General features: G+C 42.8%; 2 protein-coding genes across 3 annotated transcripts in view; one reads left to right on the plus strand and one right to left on the minus strand.

Annotated features, from left to right (window-relative positions):
- The window catches only part of LOC143017855 (uncharacterized), a 66749-nt gene extending 46050 nt beyond the window's left edge, over window positions 1-20699 (minus strand). The window contains exon 1 of the mRNA XM_076172820.1: window positions 20431-20699. The gene's annotated coding sequence lies outside the window, so the exon portion shown is untranslated. The remainder of the gene's footprint in view (window positions 1-20430) is intronic.
- LOC143017853 (uncharacterized) overlaps window positions 1-23202 on the plus strand; it is a 140168-nt gene that overhangs the window by 104276 nt on the left and 12690 nt on the right. The window lies entirely within an intron of this gene.

Genomic DNA, 23202 nt, shown 5'->3' on the forward strand with positions numbered 1-23202 from the left:
TCTATCTGTACGTCTACCTGTCTGTTCACTTGTACGTCGGTATCTGTAAGTCATTCCTGCAAATGCTCTGCACTGTGTGAGCAAGTATATTGTGAAATACCACGGGGCTGGAACTAGAATGCGATGTTTCGAAAATCTTCGATGCTGTTACTACTCTCGTCTCCAATTTTTGGCTCGGTGCCTTTCTGCTTGGACTTCTCAGATCGTCACCCCTGATCACGATATCAGTCACACAAAGGTGTGTTTATAACACTACTGTGCATCGTGCGACGGTAGCTACCATCATCAGCGCGCATACCGATTTCGCATTTACTTAGTTATGGGGTCGAATCCCAGGCTAATCTCCGATTCCCAGTAGCGACTGTTTGTTACCTGTCCCCCCAACAGTCCCCATAACGGATCATAGGGCAAAGGTGACGGCTTCGGCCGCAACTACTCAGTACCTTCAGTCGTAGATTCCTCTTCTTCGTGACCTGTGTGATCCAGGCTGTGGTACCTTTTCACCAATTACGAAATGACACCCTTTACTCAAGATTCTATTTCTTGAATAAGAACTACACCAACAATCGAGTTGGGTGTGTTCTCCCACCTTGTTCATTATAAGTACCTTTATATTTGCTAGAGGTCCTTTTCTAGCAAAGCCCTTAGTACTTTCAAAGGCATAAAAAATTCCATGGGTAACTATGAAAGTACGAGTATCTAAGAATACGATTACGACCAAAAAAGTGTTTTGAATCTCTAAAGCTTCTACGCATACCCCTGGATGAATCCACTGCCCGTGATTGGCTGTGTCCGTGGATCTTCAAAAAATGCTGACAAGAGATAAACAAAGCTGCCGGATGAGAGCCGGCCAGTCAGCGTAAAGGTGAACTGTCAAAATATTCAACACGTGATGATGATGCACACAGCATGGAGGACGATAATGCACCACCTCCCTCCCTCCCCTCCACCTTACCTTTCTCCCTCCCTCCCACTCTTCCTTCCTTCTTCCCACCCTTCCTCACATCCTCCCCGGTCAACACTCCTCTCTTCCCCTTCCTCCCTCTCCCTTTTTCTTTATTTCTCTTCTTTTTCTTGACACAACTACTACTAATACCCCCGCTCCTTCTCCTTTTGCTTATCCTCCTTCTCCCTTTCATCCTATTCTTCCTATTATTCATCTTCTTCCTCCTCCTCCCCCTCCATCTCCTCCTCCTCTTCCTACCCATCCTCCCCCTCTTGCTCCTCCTGCCCATCCTCCTCCTCCTCCTCTCTTTCATCCTCGTCCTCCTTATCCTCTTGCCCACCATCTTTCTCCTCCCTTTCATCCTCCTCTTTCTCTTCCTTCTCCTCCTCCTCCTCCAAACCTCTTCCTCCTTCCCTCCCCAATCCCCTCCTCTCCCAAACCTCCTCCTCTCCCCAACCTTCTCCTCCTCACAACCTCCTCCTCTTCCTCCCCACCTCCTCCTCCACCTCTTCTATCTCCCCCTTCACCTCCTCCCCTCTCCCTCCTCCTCCACTCTTCCTTCGCCTCCTCCCACCTGCAGCAGTTCGCGGTCTGAAATGTGGCGAGACGGAAATGAGACGCCCCAGCGCGCGGCTGAGGCGCCTCCCGTCCCCCACCCCGCCCTTCCCCTGATGAATAAAATCGCGTGGGTGGCCTTCGCCAGAACTAAATCATTGAATGTGTCCACTTGGCCCCCTCCCCCCCTTTTTTTTTTTTACATCTGGCCTTTTTATTGATCTAAAATTATCTTGTCGCTATCTAACCCATTATTATCACCACAATCACCATCATTACTAGCATCACCACTATCATCACTATCATCACTAGCGCTCATGTTGAAAGGTATCAGGTAACAGCCTATGGAGGAAACACACAAAGAATATTCTATGCCACCATTAGAAGGGGAGAGGGATGGGGGAGAGATGGGAAAGGAGGGGGGGGGGTTAAGTCATAGCTGTGGGTCTGCCAGACTGTGAGGCTGGGCTCACGATAATTGACAAAGCGGCTTGGCTTCAGAGGCGTCAAATTTCTGACCCATTGTTCCCCGCATGAGTGAGGCGCCATTTCCCCCCCAAAAGGTTTCCTGAAGACCTATCGAGCGATATTAGGGTGGGAGCCCTGTAAAAGATACATACATACATATACCAAGGCTTTCTCCCCCTTACAAGGGGGGTAGCCAAAAAGAAAAAGGCATAAAATCATTCCCACCCATTCCATCCCTGAATACACTCCACACCCCTCCATCCTCCCTCTTGTCTTAGCACCTCCTGTAAAAAATAAATAAAATGAAATAAATAATAGAATTAAAAAAATGAAAGATGAATAAAAAGAATTAAAAATGAAGGATTAAATACATAAAAACAGGTCAAAAAGAAAGAAAAATCAAACAAAATAGAATGAAATATACTGATTTAGAGGCTCATTGTGTTGAAGAGATATGATTTGCGTTCCATTGTATAATGTGTGTGTGTGTACGATTCACTATTGTCTTGGATCACGTGTTGGACTCATGATCGACAGCATTTCGTTCCCGAAATAGAGATCAGAGCTCATATATGACCAACCTATGGATAATGCTGTGACCTTACACGCACACACACACACCCAACTCCCCGCCCACGAGAGTTGGAGTAACAACCCGCAGCGCAGCGATACTGAAATTATTTCAGCCCTGGGCGGGATTCGAACCCGGACCTCCGTAGTGGCAGCCAGGAACTCTACCAACTGCGCCACGAGTTGTGTGTGTATGTGTGTGTGTGTGTGTGTGTGTGTGTGTGTGTGTGTGTGTGTGTGTGTGTGTGTGTGTGTGTGTGTGTGTGTGTGTGTGTTTGTGTGTGTGTGTGTGTGTGTGTGTGTGTGTGTGTGTGTGTGTGTGTGTGTGTGTGTGTGTGTGTGTGTGTGTGTGTGTGTGTGTGTGTGTGTTTACCTAGTTGTATCTTACGGGAAGGGGAGCTACGCTCATGGTGTCCCGTCATGTCTAATTTGCTCTTAAATTCTTGTATGGTTATTGCACACACTATTGTGTGTGTGTGTGTGTGTGTGTGTGTGTGTGTGTGTGTGTGTGTGTGTGTGTGTGTGTGTGTGTGTGTGTGTGTGTGTGTGTGTGTTTTGCAAGGCTGTTGAGAGACCTTACAATTATGATGGTGAGAAATCAAAAGTCGACGACTGACTTAGTATATTTTCATTTCTATCGCACCCTGTGGCAGCGAGTCTACACGACTTAATTGCGAAGCGGGAACTGCCTCTCGGGCAAGAGCGTCGCATCCAGTAGACGCGTATGGTCATGGGTTACCATACGTTTACATACCCATGTCTAAATGATAGGGTATTTACAATAACAAAATGGCATGCAAATTTAATTATGATATATACTCGTGTGATGTATGAATGTGAATGTTGTGTTCTGTATACAATGTTACGTAAATGTAATAAATGCAATGCTGTGGTAATCAAGGCGGACCCGTTGGGCGCGAAGACGTTAAGGCGTGATGCATAATTGTGTGTGTTCGCACGTCTGTTTCTACGTATGGAAGAATGGTTTCATGTATAACGCGCGCGCGCGCGCGCGTGTGTGTTTGTTGCGTAGTAGAATGCGCATCTGGTAACCGCGTGAGGATTTCGTCGTCTGATCGAATCCTGGCCGAGGCGAAAAGGTTAGGAAAGGTATCCACTTTGAGTAGTGAACCCCAACCGCTACTCACCTCGGATCTGAGGTGACCTGGACAGAAATGTGTGATACATTATCTTCCTCCGAGTATCGTCACTGATGTGCCATTGCGTGGACACCGCCTCTGGCGTTCATGTATGAACAGTTCTGGACCACCGGCAAGGGTGAGATCCGAGCAGGTACCAGCCTTGCAAACGAGAGAGAGAGAGAGAGAGAGAGAGAGAGAGAGAGAGAGAGAGAGAGAGAGAGAGAGAGAGAGAGAGAGAGAGAGAGAGAGAGAGAGAGAGAGAGAGAGAGAGAGAGAGAGAGAGAGAGAGAGAGAGAGAGAGAGAGAGAGAGAGAGAGAGAGAGAGAGAGAAGACCCACCAATGATTCTCCCCCAACCACTCTACCTGCACTCCTATGCACTCAACACCCGCCCACTTTCGCTTACAGAAGCCCATCAAGCCAGCTCCATTCACTTACTGAACACCCAATTTTCCCGTCACCCCTAATCCCACATTCCTCCCCAGTGTCCTGACCTCTCCTGACCTACACTGACCCGCTTTGTCCGTGGTCCCTTTCCAGTGCCCTGACCTGCACTGACCTTCGCCAACCACCAGTGTCCTACAATAACTTTCAATGACTCTGAACTATTATGACCTACCTCGTGTATATTAAATCATACTGAAAAAGAATAACCTCATCGACTCTTGTTCAAGCTGACCTCTACTAATGTTAATAGACTGATTTTAACCTATACTGACCTCAACTGATTTACTGTGGCTTAAACACACCTGATCTGGCTGGAAATAGACCACAATGCCTTTCACTGTCCTATTTACTTGTACTGATCCAGGTGACGTACAGTGACCTTCAACTTTCTTGCACTGACCGACTTTGACCTTTACTGACTTGCAATGACCTATCCCCTCACTGTTTCCCCGCCGCATGTGCTACGATCTGCCTCTGCTGAACTCTTCGAATGCCGCAATTTATTTACTATTTCTATTATGGCTGCCGCCGTGCGATTTTATTCAGTTGAGGTGACCCACCGTCTTCAGTACCTAAGAGGACAAATTGTTCCCTTTAAGGATTTTATTCTGGCTATCACCAGACGATAATATATAGCTCTGAGAAACATCTCAGCTGTAAAAGGTTTAGGAAGGGTCAACAAAGAGACTACCCCTTGAAATTACACCAAGAGGCGCCGCCTTCCACTAAAGACCTGCACTAGTGGGGATCGTATATTCACGCTTTGCTCTGAAATGCGTAAAAATAAATAAATAAATAAATAAATAAAAATAAAATAAAAAATCGCCCTCCCTCCCTCCCTCCCTCCCTTCTTCTCTTACGGTTCTCTCCTTGTTCGTATTTCCATCTCTCCTCCTCTTCCATTTCCTCACTATCCTCCTTATCTTTCCTCCTCTTTTTTCCTCCTTATCCTCCTCCTACTCCTTTTCTTCTTGTTCCTTTCTCTTTTTCTTCTCATCTTCTTCCCTCCTCTCCTCCCTCTTCCCCTCCTCTTCCTCTTCCCCTCCTCTTCCTCTTCCCCTCCTCTTCTTCCTCCTCCTATTTCCCCTCCTGTTGCCCCAGTGCGCCATCAAAGGTCGGGGTTGTGCACAGTGGACCTTTGTCTGTCTCGCTCTCGTTCGTCCGGTCAACACACTATACTGTATGTCACCCTCTCATTTTATCACGTGCGCACACACACACACACACACACACACACACACACACACACACACACACACACACACACACACACACACACACACACACACACACACACACACACAAATACACACATACAAACATGATATTTGTGTTTATTTCTTACATATATGCATATAAGCACACATACAAATACATTCACACATCCATACATGCATATATGACCATAGATCTAGGCAAGTATACATTATCCAAACATACATGTCCAAATGTACATACATACATACAAAGATCCACAAGCAGAGTCTACACCTCAACTGAACAAAATCGTCCGATATTAATGCCGGGAGAAAAATCTGCGCGTTAGGTCAGCTTGGAAGAGAAGTTTGCAGGAGTAATGCGACAAAGACTGGCGAAGTCGCACGACTCACTGGGGAGCTGGATGGAGGCCTCTGTACAACAGGGGACTCGAAATGGCTGATTGATTGATTGATTGATTGATGGACTGACTAATTGATAGGGTGATTGATTGATTGATTAAGTAGTTAATTGATTGATTGATTGGCGTTTAAGCATCAAAATGTTTCATTCGGGAAATAGAAAGACCATGTCGACTGGCTGAAGGAATAACTCAAGTTGGATGAGCCCCTTTAGCTCTGAAAACGATCGCGAAATAGATTCGTTTGACTTCGACAATAAGAGCTCTTCATCTCTCTGCGGTCCTCTTGGTGTGTGAATAAATAAAAAAAAAATCACATTTTCTCTCCCGTCGTTTGTCTCTTTCCTTCCTTTGTTCCACCTTTCAAACTTTTTTTCCCAGAGCCGGCAGAAATTCCGTTTTCTTCTTCCCACTCTCCCTTTGTTCCTTTGGTCGAGTCAACGGTATTCTTTTACATTTGTCTGTTGCAATATCGTTTGGTGTTTGATTCAACTTCTATTCGCTTTCACATAAATAAAAAATACTACTTCACCTACTGACGTACATATCTTACATGCAATGACAGCAAATATTTTGACCGTCGCTAAAGCTCTCACAACGTACGTGATACATTCTCCAATGTTGTCACGACTCACCTATGAGTCAGGCTAGTCGCGACACGGAAAAAAAAAAGTAAGGACGTGCGCAGTTTGAACGAATGACATTTCAGGCAGGATGATTAAAATCTTTGTTAAAATTAGATACTATTACGCTAACAAAAATAACATATACAATATAAAGGAACATAGAATAACAACAGCATTTTACATATGGCAAGAAATTTTATATTGCCAAGTACTTGTTGAGTGTACTGCTTTTGTTTACAACACGTAAGTCCAGGTGGGCGAAACGAAGTCTTGATTGTGGTATAGACGAGTCTTGATACCTGTTGCTGAGGTCGCACCAACGGTCTTGGGGGACAAATAGGTAGTTTCAGCTGAAGATTTTGGACGATAACTTCTAGCAGGGAAAGCTTCTGGTAGTTTCTTCTGGTAGGAGAAGCTTCTGGTAGTCGGGAACAAGATAGTTGATGAGGTTTCTTAAATAGAGAAAATTACAGAAAGAAAGAGTCGAGTCGCTCGTAGTCAAGCAGTAATCTGGAGAGTGTCCGATACAATTCAAAAACGAAGGTTGAAACTAAAGATTATGGACGATAACTTCTGGTAGGGGAAGCTTCTGGCAGTTTTTTCTGGTAGGAGAAGCTTCTGGTAGTCAGGAACAAGTAAGATAGTTGATGAGGTTTCTTAAATAGAGAAAATAACAGAGAAAGAGAGAATAAAGTCGCTCGTAGTCAATCAGCAACATAGAGAGTGTCTGATGCAGTTCGGAAAACGAAGGTTGATCACTTCGCTTGGAGAAGACGGGCTGTAGCTGTAGTCCAAATGACTTGTTTAGCGGAGTTGTCGTAATCGACGAATGTAGAAGAAATTCTACGGAGATTCAGATAGGCCCTGGGCTTCAGCTTCTTTTCTTGTCTTCTCTTTCTGCTTTGTTCTCTCTCTGTAGTCCCTCTCAGTAGCCTCTCTGCTTCTCTTCTCTATTGACTCTGTCCGGGTCGTTCTCTGCATCGCCCTTTATCTCCGTGAATGGGAGCCGACGTTTCGAGTAGTTGTAAAACGTCCGTAAAGCGATAATTCAAATATCTCCAGCCAATGGGAAAGCAGAGTGAGCTTTTCCCGCCAAATTATGAAACGTTTCTCAGCTTGGCGTCCTCTGATAATACGTAATGGGCGCGCTCCACCAGAATAGTATTGCGCAATGCTTAGACATTTCAAGAAATATATGTATACATCATAGAATATACATACAATATAAAACATACATATATTCATGTAAGGTGTGCCTTAAAATTACGAACAGATTTTATTCATACAAGGGCGTGACACAGCACAACCACAGGATTCTACTCACGTTAAGGACGTGACAAATGTATTGTCATCTTTTGATGAAATAATGCATAAATGTAGCAAACACTGTTATTGGAGAAAATTCGCCAACGTTTGAGGCTTTGTGTCTGCTACTATGAGGACGCCTTAAATCCAAAACTTGAAACACTTAATGTCTTATTTTCGAACAATCATTTCGTCTCAATTTTATGGCATAATGCACAATACGTTTCTCAGAGGATGGCGCGGTCGTGTGAATCATGGAACGCTATGAAGGAGGCCTTTGTTCAGCAGTGGACTCGGGATGGCTGATTTGATTGATTGATATATATATATATATATATATATATGTGTGTGTGTGTGTGTGTGTGTGTGTGTGTGTGTGTGTGTGTGTGTGTGTGTGTGTGTGTGTGTGTGTGTGTGTGTGTGGTTAACGATACAATCCTATCCGTCTGTCCCCTTGAATTACGTCACAACCTTTGTTCCTCACCGCGTTGGAATAACAATCGAACTTAGTAAGATTGTATATGCATGGTGAGGAGTACATGTGGAGTTTCCTTACCATGGCATGACGAGTGATGGTCGTGCATGACGTCATATGTGAAGCTGAACGCTATCCATGCATGCGGCAGAACACGAGCACCCCACGGGCCGCCACCGCCGCTTTTAGGCCCTTTAATCGAGTTAGGTCCAATGAATCGGCCTGTGGTCGACTTTGTCAGGGCTCAAAGCCTGTGGCCTGAAAAGAAACATCTTTTTATATTTTATATTGTATTCGCTATTTTATTCTTTCTTTTTCATGGCAACGTGGGCGTTTCAACCTTCCCCCTTTTCCTCATCTTTCTTCCTTTTCCTTTCTCTCTCTTTGTCTCCTTTTGTCTTTTTCCCTTTTTTTTCTGCCCCTCTTCTTTTTTCCATTCTCTCTCCTATCTTTCACCCCTTCCTTCTTTTCTCCTTCCCTCCACGTCTCCCCTTCCCTCTCCTTCCCTTCCGTCTCCTACTCTACTTCCCTCTCCCCTTCCTTCTCTTTCCCCTTCCTTCTCCTTCTCTCCTTCCCTTTCCTTTCCCCCTTCCCCTTATTTGAGTAGTGATGATTTTCTAACCATAAAAGAATGTTGCTTGACTCTTGTCCGTAAGGGTGACACTAAAACCCCTAAAACATTTACTTCATAAACTTTGTGCAGTAAATAGCCAGAAGGGGTTGGTTGCTATCTGGCACTAAATAACAAAATATAATAAAATTTGCAAATACATGAATCGTATTTATAATTAGTTTCTATTGGAGATCTCATATTTGTACCTCCATTTGATGATTTAGAAATTCGAATATTTGCATCTGCATTCGTATTTCCTTGCAAAAACATTAATGGAAGAGGGGAGGGACGGGGGGGGACTAAAAGGGGGTGAGGGGGGAGTGAGTGGGTGTGAGGGAGGGGGGAGAGAAAGGGAAGTGAGGAGGGGGACACAAGGAAGTGAGTGGGTGTGATGGGATAAAGAGAGAGAAGTGACTGGGGAGTGAGGAGGAAGAGGGAAGTGAGGAGGAAGTGAGGAGGGGAGGGAGAGGGAAGTGAGGGGAGAGGGAGAGGTGGAGGGAGAGGAGAGGAGAGATGTGGAGGGGGATAGTAAGGGAATGAAGGGAGAGGGAGGGAGCTGGAGGGAGAGTGAAGGAGAGGGAGAGAGGAGGAGGGAGAAGGAGAGAGAAGGAAAAAGAAGGAAGGAGAAGGGGGAAAAGGGTAGAGAGGAGGAAGAGGGAGGTAGGGAGGGGGTAGAAGAAGGTAGGTAGGGAAGAGGGGGAGAAGAAACGGAGAAAGAAAGGGTAAGGAAGGGAGAGGGGGAAGGGGAGAGGAGACGGAGAGAAGTGAGGGAGAGAGGGGAGGGAGAGAAGGGGGAAGGAGAGTGTGAGATCAAAGGTGATGGTGAGGATGATATTGGGGGTTAGAGACGAAGAACAGAAATAGAGGAATACGAAGTAATGAGAACTCTCACCAACCCCCAACCCCAGCCCACCATGTCTTCCATCCCTGCACTTGCACTTTGCATGGCCTCATCAATATACCTGTGATCAAAGGAGCTGGAGACCTTCCAGTCTCTCGGTATCTCTCTCCGTCTCTTCCTCCAATACGCTGGAGAGTCCGCCGCCGCTTCTTCTTGTCCGAACCCACTCTCTCTGGTCTTCCTTCCTCCCTCTGCCTTCCCACGAACCGCCCTCGCGCGTTTGCAAATATGTGTCGGATGAGAATCTGTTATCCGTTTCTTGCACTTTCAGTCCTCATTTTCCTTTGAGGGTTTCTATATCACTGTGAAAACAATTTCATGGCCAGGCTACCCAGATTGAAGGCAAGGTGGAAACTAAATTTCCCAAGGTCAGTGATATACAATACAGTTCGAACGTCTAAAATTCTCTTAGGTAACCAGCTAAGCAAAACCTATTATCATTATTACTGTTTTTCTTATCATTATTATCATTATTGTTATCATTCCTGTTTCATTATGATTATATATATATATATATATATATATATATATATATATATATACATACACACACACACACACACACATATATATATATATACATATATATACATATATATATATATATATATATATATATGCAAAGTAGACCACTTGGAAAAAGAAACTAACGAAGCAGAGCACTTTCGTATATTACATCTTCAGTGCACTGAAGCTGTAATATACGAAAGCGCTCTGCTTCGTTAGTTTCTTTTTCCAAGTGGTCTACTTTGCAAAATTGAACACACATAACCGTGTTTTTATTAGCATATATATATATATATATATATATATATATATATATATATATATATATATATATATGTATATATCAGACAATCTCCTTGACAGTGGCGCACGGGATTCGAACCCGCTGTACTTGGAAGCAAACTTCCAAGACACCCGCCTTACTCCGCTCGACCATCGACGGTATAAAACCTTGAGAACTCATAGTCAATCTGACTATCGAGATTGGGGAGGGCGCTCACTGCACACCATACACACCATTTCACCCCAAGGCCAACCGCACACGTGGGAGGGGTAAGGACCGGAACGAATCCCTTTCACGCTATCCCCAACTTAATTTCTCATATAGTTAAGTTGGTGATAGCGTGAAAAGGATTCGTCCCGGTCCTTACCCCTCCCACGTGTGCGGTTGGCCTTGGGGTGAAATGGTGTGTATGGTGTGCAGTGAGCGCCCTCCCCAATCTCGATAGTCAGATTGACTATGAGTTATCAAGGTTTTATACCGTCGATGGTCGAGCGGAGTAAGGAGGGTGTCTTGGAAGTTTGCTTCCAAGTACAGCGGGTTCGAATCCCGTGCGCCACTGTCAAGGAGATTGTCTGATTGATGTTGCTGTTCACTAGCGAATTTCTCATATATGTATATATATATATATATATATATATATATATATATACATATATGTAGACATATATATATAGACATATATATACATATATATACCTATATATATAAATATACATATATATATATACATACATACACACACACACACACACACACACACATATATGTATATTTATATATATACATATATATATATATATATCTATATATATATATATGTATGTATAAATATATATATATATATATATATATATATATATATATATATATATATATATATATATATATATATATATATATATATCCGATCTCGTGATGGACCGGCTGTCCGCAAGCTTTATCATTGCTATTCGTTTGGGTCATGGTTTGAATTGTGGTTATTAGGGAAAAATCGTTCTTACCGAGCAACAGTTTGCTATTATAACATCATTCCGAATATTAAAGATTTCAGACTTTTTGGAGATCTGTGTGGTGCCATACTTTATAGGTCAGCAGTGTTTGTTTGAGCAGGTGTCATTGTTGGAACTAGTCAGTGCTCGTATCATCAGAGTTGTGGGGGTGTTTTCGTTTCTAATTTACCAATTTGTACGTGGGTAAATGATTCAGCGTGGTTGTGTGGGTGGATTGATGCCAGACAACGGTTTTCTGAAGTTTCTGCGTGTGGGCGTCATGTTTTGAAAACTGACGGAGGTCTTGCACAGCGACTTGCCCGAGTTGACGTTGCAACGGCGAGATGTACGATAACTTTCGCCCAAAATACGAACCAAAATTCATTATTTTTCTGACAATAAATCACTAAATATGCATAGATCCTACATAACTGCATGATCTAACGCGTTGATTTAGATAAGAAATAAAACATTTCTTTCGATCTGATCCGAAATGCAGGGCACATACTGTTACTATGGCAACATATTTACCTGCCAGACGTGTGCCTTTTGGATGATGTGTAGCAATCTCTTTGCTAATAGATATTCATATTTTATTTCCTTCGATCGCATTTAAACTACAGTTATGAATATATTACCGCTATTTCAATTTACTTTCTTTTTATTAAATGTTAATCAAAGTGAGAGCGCAGTCCTATTCGTGATGGCATCCACGGTCTGGTAACATTTTCGTATTTTAAAGAGACAACTGCATTTTACAATAATCATCCGACTCGACTCCATCATAATTGGAATCGCCATACTTGGAGTAATTATTGTGATATGATTCTGTTTAACGTCGCGAACTCCCCCTATCAGGAGACTAGGACGGTACCCCTCACAAAGTACATTGTAGCGTGGAAATCAATTAACCAAGGTGTCCTTGGACCAACTCGCTGGCGGCAGATTATGAACAACCGTCACCTCGACCTTCACCGCAAGTAACGAAACTCTTACCCAAGTGTAATGCAAACAAATACTCATTCAGTCCTCATTCCTTATCGAAGGGGATCTCAACCCTTTTCAAATATCATACCCAGAGTAAAAGATATATTACCCGTACCTGCATTCACCTGACATCGAATATAGAATGATAATATAAACTAAATCAATATACATTGGGTACTACTGGGGTTATCATAGAATGGTTCAAATTATAATGTTTTTATCAAGCAGAGGTATTGGCATTACAAACCATTTACAGACATGGAACCTGGCTGCCAATTAGGATTGAATTACAGACATCTAAATTCTACCACCCCACCTCTCCGCTCCAGCTGGGAAAACTTCCTACCAATCCCCTCCTAGGGTGATTGAGAGCCCTTGTCTCCGTATCGTCTCCAGGATCTAGCTAATAGTTACTAATTGGCCTCGTTCCACACGAGGACGCAGCTACTTTACCTAGGAAGTCGAACCTCTCCACTAAAATCTTCTGACATCCGACCTACACACAACTTGACTTGAATACGATCCCTCCATCTGTCATTCAGAATGGGATAATGCCAGAGTGTAGTCCGACTTTGCAACCTTCTATTATGAGGACAGTCACACATGGAGATCGATGAAGATGTTATCTGATATAGATGTTGTTCTGATAAAATTTTCACACTGAATGCAAATCAGACAAGAAATAATGGCCTCAAACTGTCAGGAAGTAGATTTAATTTGGAAGTGGGCAGAAACAATTTCGACCTGTAGTAAATGAATGGAATAAGTTCCCTGCAGTGGCAGTGCAATGTATTACAGTTCGAAATTTTAAGATTCATTTAGATAAATACATACATACATACATATACCAAAGGCTTTTTCCCCCTTACACGGGGGGTAGCCAAAAAGAAAAAGGCATAGAAACAACTCCCACCCATTCCATCCCCTACATATTCCACTCCCCTTCACCCTCCTCCCTCCCTCTCATCTTGGCACCTCCTGGATGACGGGTCATCCCTGCATTCTGTCCACTGCCCTGGGTCAGAAGCAGTATCGCAAGACACAGCACATCAACAGCAAGGCCGCTTCATTAATTCGGCGACCCCTCACTCCGTCCCCTCATGCAGAAAAGGAGAAGACAGGGAGAAATCCCTTCGGGATGCGTCAATTTTTTTTCTAATACATACTTCCTCACCCCTCATCCCCTACCCATTCCACCGCATGCATACACAACCTTTCTCCATTCACCCTTATCTTCTGTCCTCTCCCGTCCTTCCTCAACAGATATTCCTCTCTTTTGTAATGCCCCTTCTACCCAATCCATCCATCTCATCCTGGGACGCCCCCTCATATTCACTCCTTCCACCTCTGCCTTCCACACCCCTTTTACTAATATTTCTTCACTCATTCTTTCCATGTGTTCAAACCATCCTAATACTCTTTCATCCACCCTATCTCCCAGCTCCCTTTCCACCCCTGTTCTCCTCCTCACCTCTTCATTTCTCACTCTATCCAGCCTAGTAGCCCCTATCATACTTTTCAGACATTTCATCTCAAACACATTCAAACTCCTCTCTTCCTCTCTTATGTTCCATGTTTCTGCCCCATACAGTGCTGTTGGCACAATCACTCTTTCATATAACCTCCTCTTAGCATCCATTCCCAAATGTCTATTTCTCATTACACTTTTTGATCCACCAAGGCATTTACTCGCTTCTCTCAATCTACAATCTACCTCCACCCCCACTCCTCCCTTTCCTGCCACATTCGCACCCAAGTATCTAAAACTATCCACTTCCTCCAGTCTCTCTCCCTTAATGCTCACTTCCAGCCTGTTGTCATTCTCTCCCCTTGTACATCTCATCACCTTACTTTTGCCCTTATTTATCTTCAGCATCCTTCTTTCACACACCATCTCAAACTCTGTCACTAACTTCCTCAATCCCTCCTCTGATCCTGCTACAAGCGCAGTGTCGTCAGCAAACAACAACTGGCTTATTTACCACTTTCCCCATTTTCATTAACCATCTCCAACCCCTGACCCACCACCCTTGCATTCACCTCTCGCACTACCCCATCCATGTATAGATTGAACAGCCAGGGCGACATAACACATCCCTGACGAAGTCCCACCTTTACCTCAAACCATTCACTCTCTCCATTTATAATCCTAACACAAGCTCTACTACTCTCGTACAAAATCTTGACTGTTCTTAACAGCTTTCTTCCTATCCCATTTATCTGCAGTACCTCCCACAGTGCCTTTCTGTCTACCCTGTCGTAAGCCTTTTCCAGATCCATAAAAGTCCAAAAAACATGCTTACCTTTTCCTATAGCTTTCTCACATATATGTCTTACCACAAAGATCTGATTTACACAACCCCTACCTGTCCTAAAACTACGCTGTTCCTCGCCAATTACTCCCTCTGTTCCTCTCCTAATCCTCTCAATCAAGATCCTCCCATAAGACTTCCAAAGTACATTCAACAAGCTGATCCCTCTGAAACTACTACACTCCCACTTGTCACCCTTTCCCTTGTAAAGTGGGACTATATAGGCACTCCTCCAGTCCTCCGGCACTCTATCCTCTCTCCAGCAATCATTAAATAACTTCACCAACCAGTCCACAATAAATGTACCCCCTTTCGTCAGACATTCTGCACGGCATCCATCCAACCCAGGTGCCTTACCTGCTCTCATCATCTTAACAGCTTCCTTCACTTCATCTTTCTCTATTTCTCCTCCATTTTCCTCACTCATCACTCATTTTCTTAGCGCTTTCCACTGGAACTACCTTTCCCTCCCTATCCTCCTTCACATTTAGCAACTCCCTAAAATACTCTTCCCACCTTCCTCTCACTGCCTTCTCCTCCATTATCATCTCTCCATCTGCACCTTTTACCTTTTCTCCTCTACTTGATTCGCCTCCTCTTCCTCTTTTAATTTCTTTCCAAAACATCTTTTTATTACTTTCAAAATTTTCTGTCATACTCTTACCCCATTTCATATCTGCTCTCCTCTTTGCTTCCTTTATCTTATGCTTGACTTCCCTTCTCTTTTCTTTGTACCTCTCATACGATTCCCTCGTCCTAATTTGTAGCCAATCTATGAATGCCTGCTTCTTCTCTTCTACACCCTTCTTTGCTTCCTCATCCCACCACTCACTACCCTTCCTTCTATTTCCTCCCGCCCTCCTTGTTCCATACACCCTCTTTGCACACCTTATGACTCCCTCCTTGAATCATCCCCATTCCTCCTCCACTTCTAGTTCTACTCTATCCTTCACTACTTCCCGCTCCTCTCTCAGCTTCTTCTTATGCTCCTTCTCCTTTTCTTTCTCATTTTAATAGTTCACTCTAAGTACCTCCCTACCTTATTCCCTTTTCCTCTTTCTCCACCTATTCTCCACTCTCAATTTACTTTCCACCAGAAAATATCTGATATTCTCCCACTCTCTCCCTTTAGAACATGTACATCCTTAATTCTTCCTACCATACTCCTGGTCACCACTATATAGTCCATTAACGCTCTATCTGCCACCCTTCCACCACCCTCTCCCATGTGTACTTATACTTGACTTTCTTCTTAAACACTGTATTTGCTATCATCAACTCTCTTTCAAGACACATCTCCACCATCAATTCTCCACTATGATTTTTACCTCGAACTCCATAATTCCTAATCACTCCGTCTATTGGTTAGTTTCCTACCCTAGCATTAAGGTCTCCCAATACAACTACATTGACATTTCTCCCTAATCCCTCTATTCACTCATTTAAATCTACCTAAAAAGCCTCCTTTTCCTCTACACTCTTCTCACTACCAGGCCCATACGCATTTACAAAAACTCACATCTCCCCTCCCAGCTTCACCTTCATCCACATCAACCTTGCTGAAACCTCCTTCCACTCCACTACACGCATACCTATCTCTTCACTAGTATAGTCACCCCTTCTCTCCCTTGTCCTCTCTTCATTCCTGAGAACCTCCCAACTACACTCCCAAACTCACACTCGCCCCTCCCTTTCATTTTAGTTTCACTCAAAGCCAGCACATCCATCTTTCCTTTCATAAACATAATGCCCATCTCTTCCCTTTTACTCTCACCTATACCACATCCACGCACATTAAAAGACCCAAACCTTAGGGTACTGGTTGGAAAACTCCCAGACCCTCCTATGCCTTTACTTTTTTTTTGGGGGGGAATGTCCCCTGTGGGGCTGCAGATAGCAGGATTCCTAATCCCATCCCCCGTCCCGTGTTTTGTCGCCTCTTATGACTCAAGTGGGAAGACTTGGTGGTAGCATTCTTTTCCCCCACCACAGGTTAGGCGAAAAAGGGAATGAATATTCAGAGAAATGGTACAGGAAAGTAACAAGGGGTTGGGGGACAGCATAATGGAGGTGCAGTCGTAGTATAAAAGTGTCATCATATCTCTATGACAGAGTTGTCCTCTATCACAGAAAAAATGGTGTGTGGCTCTGGTCCCTATTAGCGACCCATGTAGACCCTAAAGCATCAAATGCATGCTACTTTGCCACAATAACATGCAGCCAATACCCCAGACTGGGTAAATACCTAACAATATGCTGTAATGGCTGCCATTGAGATGTAGAAAGAAAAGAGAAGTAAAGAAAAAGGTAAAGGAGGCAAAGAGGAGAGCAGATGTGAAATGGGGTAAGAGTATAACAGAAATTTTTGAAAGTAATAAAAAAAATTGGAAAGAAATTAAGAGAGGAAGAGGAAGCGAATCAAGTAGAGAAGAAAAGGTAAAAGGTGCAGATGGAGAGATGATAATGGAAGAGAAGGCAGTAAGGGCAAGATGGGCAGAATATTTTAGGGAGTTGCTAAATGTAAAGGAGGATAGGGAGGGAAAGATAGCTGCAGTGGGAAATGCGAAGAAAATGACCGTGATGAGTGAGGAAAATGGAGGAGAAATAGGGAAGGATGAAATGAAGGCAGTTGTTAAGATGATGAAAGCAGGTAAGGCACCTGGTCTGGATGGATGCCATGCAGAATGTCTAAAAAAAAAAGGAGGTACAGTGATGGCGGACTGGCTGGTGAGGTTATTTAATGTTTGCTGGAGAGAGTGTAGAGTGCCGGAGGACTGGAGGAGTGCCTGTATAGTTCCACTTTACAAGGGATAAGGGGACAAGTGTGAATGTAGTAGTTTCAGAGGGATTAGCTTGTTAAGTGTAGTTGGGAAGGCTTATGGGAGGATCTTGATTGAGAGGATTAGGAGAGGAACAGAGGGAGTAATTGGTGAGAAACAGTGTGGATTTACGACGGGTAGAGGTTGTGTAGATCAGATTTTTGTGGTAAGACAGATATGTGAGAAAGCTATAGGAAAGGAGAAGGATGATTTTTGGGCTTTTATGGATCTGGAAAAGGCTCACGACAGGGTAGACAGAAAGGCACTGTGGGAGGTTTTGCGGATATACGAGATAAGAGGAAAGCTTCTAGGAGCTGTCAAGAGCTTTTATGAGAGTAGTAGAGCTTGTGTCAGGATTAGAAATGGAGAGTGAGTGGTTCGAGGTAAAGGTGGGACTTCGTCAGGGATGCGTTATGTCGCCCTGGCTGTTCAACTTATACATGGATGGGGTAGTGCGAGAGGTAAATGCAAGGGTAATGGGTCAGGGATTGGAGATGGTTAAAGAAAATGGAGAAAAGTGGGAGGTGAGCCAGCTGTTGTTTGCGGACGACACTGTGCTTGTGGCAGGATCGGAGGAGGGATTGAGGAAGTTGGTGACAGAGTTTGGGAGAGTGTGTGATAGAAGAAAGCTGAAGATAAATGTGGGTAAAAGTAAGGTGATGAGATGTACAAGGGGTGAAAGTGGCAGTAGACTGGAAGTGAGCATCAAGGGAGAGCGACTGGAGGAAGTGGATGGTTTTAGACACTTGGGTGCAAATGTGGCAGGAAAAGGTGGAGTGAAGGTGGAGGTGGAATGTAGATTGAGAGAAGCGAGTAAATGCCTTGGTGGATTTAAAAGTGTAATGAGGAATAGACATTTGGGAATGGATGCTAAGAGGAGACTGTATGAAGGAGTGATTGTGCCAACAGCACTGTATGGGGCAGAAACATGGAACATAAGAGAGGAAGAGAGAAGGAGCTTGAATGTGTTTGAGATGAGGTGTCTGAGAAGTATGATAGGGGTTACTAGGCTAGATAGAGTGAGAAATGAGGAGGTGAGGAGGAGAACAGGGGTGGAAAGGGAGCTGGGAGATAGGGTGGATGAAAGAGTATTAGGATGGTTTAGACACATGGAAAGAATGAGTGAAGAAAGATTAGTAAAAGAGGTATGGAAGGCAGATGTGGAGGGAGTGAACATAAAGGGACGTCCTAGGATGAGGTGGATGGATGGGGTGAAGGGAGCTTTGGGGAAGAGGGGAATGTCTGTTGAGGAAGGACGGGAGAGGACAGAAGACAGGGGTGAATGGAGAATGGTTGTATATGGATGATGTTGTGATGCATGAGGTGGAATGGGTGGGGGGATGGGGGGGTGAGGTAGTATGTGTGAGCAAAATTTGACGCAGCCCGAAGGGATTTTTTCCCGTCCTCTCCTTTTATGCATGGGGGGACGGAGAGGGGGAGTCGCCGATTTAATGAGGCGGCCTTGCTGTGGATGTGCTGTGTCTTGCGACACTGCTTCTGACCCAGGGCAGTGGACAAGGTGCAGGGATGACCCGTCATCCAGGAGGTGCTAAGATAAGAGGGAGGGTGGAGGGGTGTGGAGTGTATTCAGGGATAGAATGGGTGGGAATGATTTTATGCCTTTTCCTTTTTGGCTACCCCCCTTGCAAGGGGGAAAAAGCCTTGGTATATGTATGTAATCATTATTTACTTATTTATCATTATTTATCTGGTTTTCTTACTATAAACTATCATTATATGTTTATTATTTATCATTTTCTATTTATTCTATTTATTTGTTTATTTAGTTATTGATTCATTTATTATTTTTCGCATCCGATCTAGTTATGGACCAAAAGGTCTCCTGTCGACATGCTCTTCCTTTGTAATCCTTTAAAAATCCTTTGATAAAGCTGGACCATAGGATGTTTTTCCCATTCTGTGTTTACAGACTCGTCACTACAATCCAAGCAGTCGGTCACATGTTAGCATCAAGCCAATCAGCATCCGCCAACTGCTAAACAATGTAGTCACCCATTTTTCACGCAACAGATTTATAGAATAATCCAATGCCTTATTAACATTGCTTCAGTGATGTGAACAGCAAGCAATAAAGCCCCTTCTGTTACACCTACGCGACGTGAGTTCGTTTGAGTAAAAACGACTTTGGTTACAATCATTTATTTTTCGAATCCTAAATGTCAAACCTCCTTTGCATCATACATTGAGGAGCTGAATAACGAACCAAGAGAATACGAATATTAGACACGTTGTTAAATTCTCCTTAGAGAAATCTAGAATACTGTAAGAGCAATAGTCTTCTAGTTTTTCAAATTCAAACAATTTGACGAGAACCTTGCATATATGACCAGGGCTTCGGGAAACAAGCAATGATTCAAAAAGTGTGGCCCCACTAGGGTCTGTATATGGTTTCCCTTCCCCCCCCCCTTCCTGTTCCCTGCCCTGGTAAATTGAATTACCATCTAACCCTTGTATATTCAGAACATAGTAATTTGAACATTTATTGATAAAATTTGATTGTTAGTATTTTATTTCGCTGTGTCTAGCACGGGTTGTGCGGGAGTTGGGGGAGGGGGAAGTGAACAAATCGTGGATCCAGGCGACATGTTCGGACCGCGCTTCTAAACAAGACCGAATAAAACTATTGACAAGATAATGCTGTATACCTTTTCAAGACACGATACACTGACAAAAAAATCATATGACATACATCATTTTGATCATTTCGATTACATCGGGAAAATAATATAAATAGAAATAATGAATAGTTTCATTCTTCTGAAAACAACTGTCATACTTCCATGCGAAGTACCGCAAACCTTCAAAACGAACAGTGTTTCCAGGGTCAAATAATTAACAAGTACTCACCTTGTGAATATTCTTGCAATTCCTTTAATGCACTAAAGTAATTTTCTTTTTCAAATTTTCTGTCATCACTTTGAATATTTTCACTAGATTTAGGTTTTTTTCACAATTTGAAATTATATCACTGAATCCTTCAATCTGAAAGTCAAGGTCGAAGGCCATTTCAAACAGATTTAACACCGTCAGCCCATGTTTTCCACCTGCCAAGCGTGTACTGAATCGTGACGAAGACAAACTTGTTTGTGGACGATCAGTTGACGCAGCATTCGCTAGTCAGTCTAGAAAATGCAATATTACGCTGATTGAGTACATGAAAGAATACAAATATACAGTAGACTTATAAAAATATCTAAGTATATGGAGTATGTAACGATCTATAATTTGCTGCAAGATGTGAAATGATTGGCATAGATTCCGGCGCCAATGAAAGTTGTCTTTGTGATGAAACCACTGGAGAAAACTGTGATATCGATATGGAAGCAATTTGCATTTCATTATAGTAATATAAAAACAGATATATTATACTGTTTAATGTGTACATTCTTAAAATGCAAGATGAATGATTTATGTCATGCATTCATCAGGTAACGCCAGTGAAATTCAAAGAAAAACAAATAAATTGTTCATTTGGAATTTTCTAATGCTTGTTATTCACACGATTAGGTTGCTGTTAACCATTCGTATTATATATCTATTACTTTTGTTCATTTATTCATTTATATAAATATCAGACGACAATACATGCTTCAGTAAATATGTTGCCCAAAACCGTCATGACGTCATGGCTTAACAGTTGCTGGCTTCTGATTGGTTTGGACCTCTCACTGTTGATTGGCTGCTTGGGGTTTGTGACTGAAAAACGACCCACGGCCTACAGGCAGACTTCATTAATCTCTTCAAAGCTAATCACTCTCAGTTTTTTCCCCTTATTTTTTCCTTTATCCAGGATAACGCTGGACCAGCACTGCGATGTTGGCCATTAGACAGGGTCCCAGGATTAATGTTAACTGACTGATGTTGACCTATTTCAACATCGTGTCGTGTGTGGCCCTCTGCCAAGCGATTTTATTCAGCTGAAGGGGGAACCTCGACCCGACCCCCACAGTCGAATAAAATGACTTATCGTTAACCAGGATAAAATGTCTAATAGGTAACATGACAAAAAGCGGTCAACCTAACCTTTAAATCTCCTTTAAGCGAATGAAATCGGTCAGAATAAGACATAAAGCGCAACATAGTGACATCTCAAGTGTGCTGGCCACGCATTCTCTTAGTCGAAGGTTTGAATCCCGCACTCCTCTCCGATTCCCAGCAGTGACTATTAATTACCAGCCCCTCCCCACCCCCAACAATCCCAAAAGAGCCCATATTAAGGCAAAGGTGACGACTTTGGCCGCAGCTACTCAGCGCCTCCTGGCGTAGGATCTTCAACAACATGGTCATCGTCCTTTTGAGCCCTTTGCTGCCGAGATGGGGGCGTCACAGAGATGAACATTACTTTGGTTTTACTATTATTAATTCTTAAACCTACTTTGAGACATTCTTTGTTCAGATCACTCAGCATATCTTGCAAGTCCTCTGCCTTCTCTGAAATAAGAATAATGTCATCTGCAAATCTTAGGTGGTTTAAATATTCGCCATTAATCTTCAAACCTTTCTCTTCCCAACTCAACCTTCTAAAAATCTCTTCCAAACAAGCTGTAAATACAGGTTGACATTCAAAAATCCGGCAACCTCGGGACCTGAGGACTGCCGGATTTTTTAAAATGCCGGATTTTTTAAGTTTATAATTTTGTATGGTGTACCCCGTATATATCTAAAGAAAATTACCACCTGTACAGTCCTTTAATGGAAAAATAAACACTAAGTGAAAAGCAAAAGAAATTTTATTATTCACGAACTAAATAAAATACAGTAAAGATAGTTATACAGAATTTTAATTCAATTTTAATAAAACATATAAAACAGATCCTCCGAAGAATATTAATTAAACTAAATAAAATACTCCGTACTGTACTTCTTAGGAAAGAAGCAGATGGGCTTTTTAAACATAATGTCGTAAGTTTCACAAATTGTTTGCACAGACACATTGTTACTATTTTTTTTTTTTTTTTTTTTTTATTTCCACTTTCTCTGCGATCGATAACGCATGATGTTTGCGTTTTATGCCACCTTTCTTCTTTGTTGATTCCATATTGGGGCTATACAACAACAAATAAATGCTATAATGAGGAGAATAATGAGAAAAATGAGCAGGATTACTTGTTAGCAGGTGGAAGCATGAACCAACAGCTGATACTGGCGTAAGCGGCAGCTCCAGAAAACAGTGGCGCACCAACGCGGGAAATATGAAAATGCGCTCCCGAAATCTGTCCCGGATTTCTGAAGGTTCCGGATTTATGGTTGCCGGATTTTTGAATGTCAACCTGTAATTTGGGTGAAATGGTATCGCCTTGTCGTACTCCTTTCTCGATCTTGATCTTTTCTGTATCTTTATGTAGTCGAATTATAGCGGTACCTTTCGCATATTTTTTTTCTAAAACCCTTACGATCTGTTCGTTTGTACCCTGCTTGCATAACGAGTTTAGTATTGCTATTTGTTCTACCGAGTCAAAGGCCTTCTCGTAATCTACAAAAGCTAAACAGAGAGGTATATTGGATTCTGTCGTCCTTCTATGACGATTTAAGTCAGGTAATGGATCAAGACAAAAGTAAGTACACGTTAGTAATAGGCGACTTTAATGCTAAAGTGGGTAAGAAGATGGGAGAAGAGTC

The sequence above is a fragment of the Oratosquilla oratoria genome, chromosome 33, assembly GCF_046742065.1.
Source record: "Oratosquilla oratoria isolate Oo_2021 chromosome 33, ASM4674206v1, whole genome shotgun sequence".
Taxonomy (NCBI): domain Eukaryota; kingdom Metazoa; phylum Arthropoda; class Malacostraca; order Stomatopoda; family Squillidae; genus Oratosquilla; species Oratosquilla oratoria.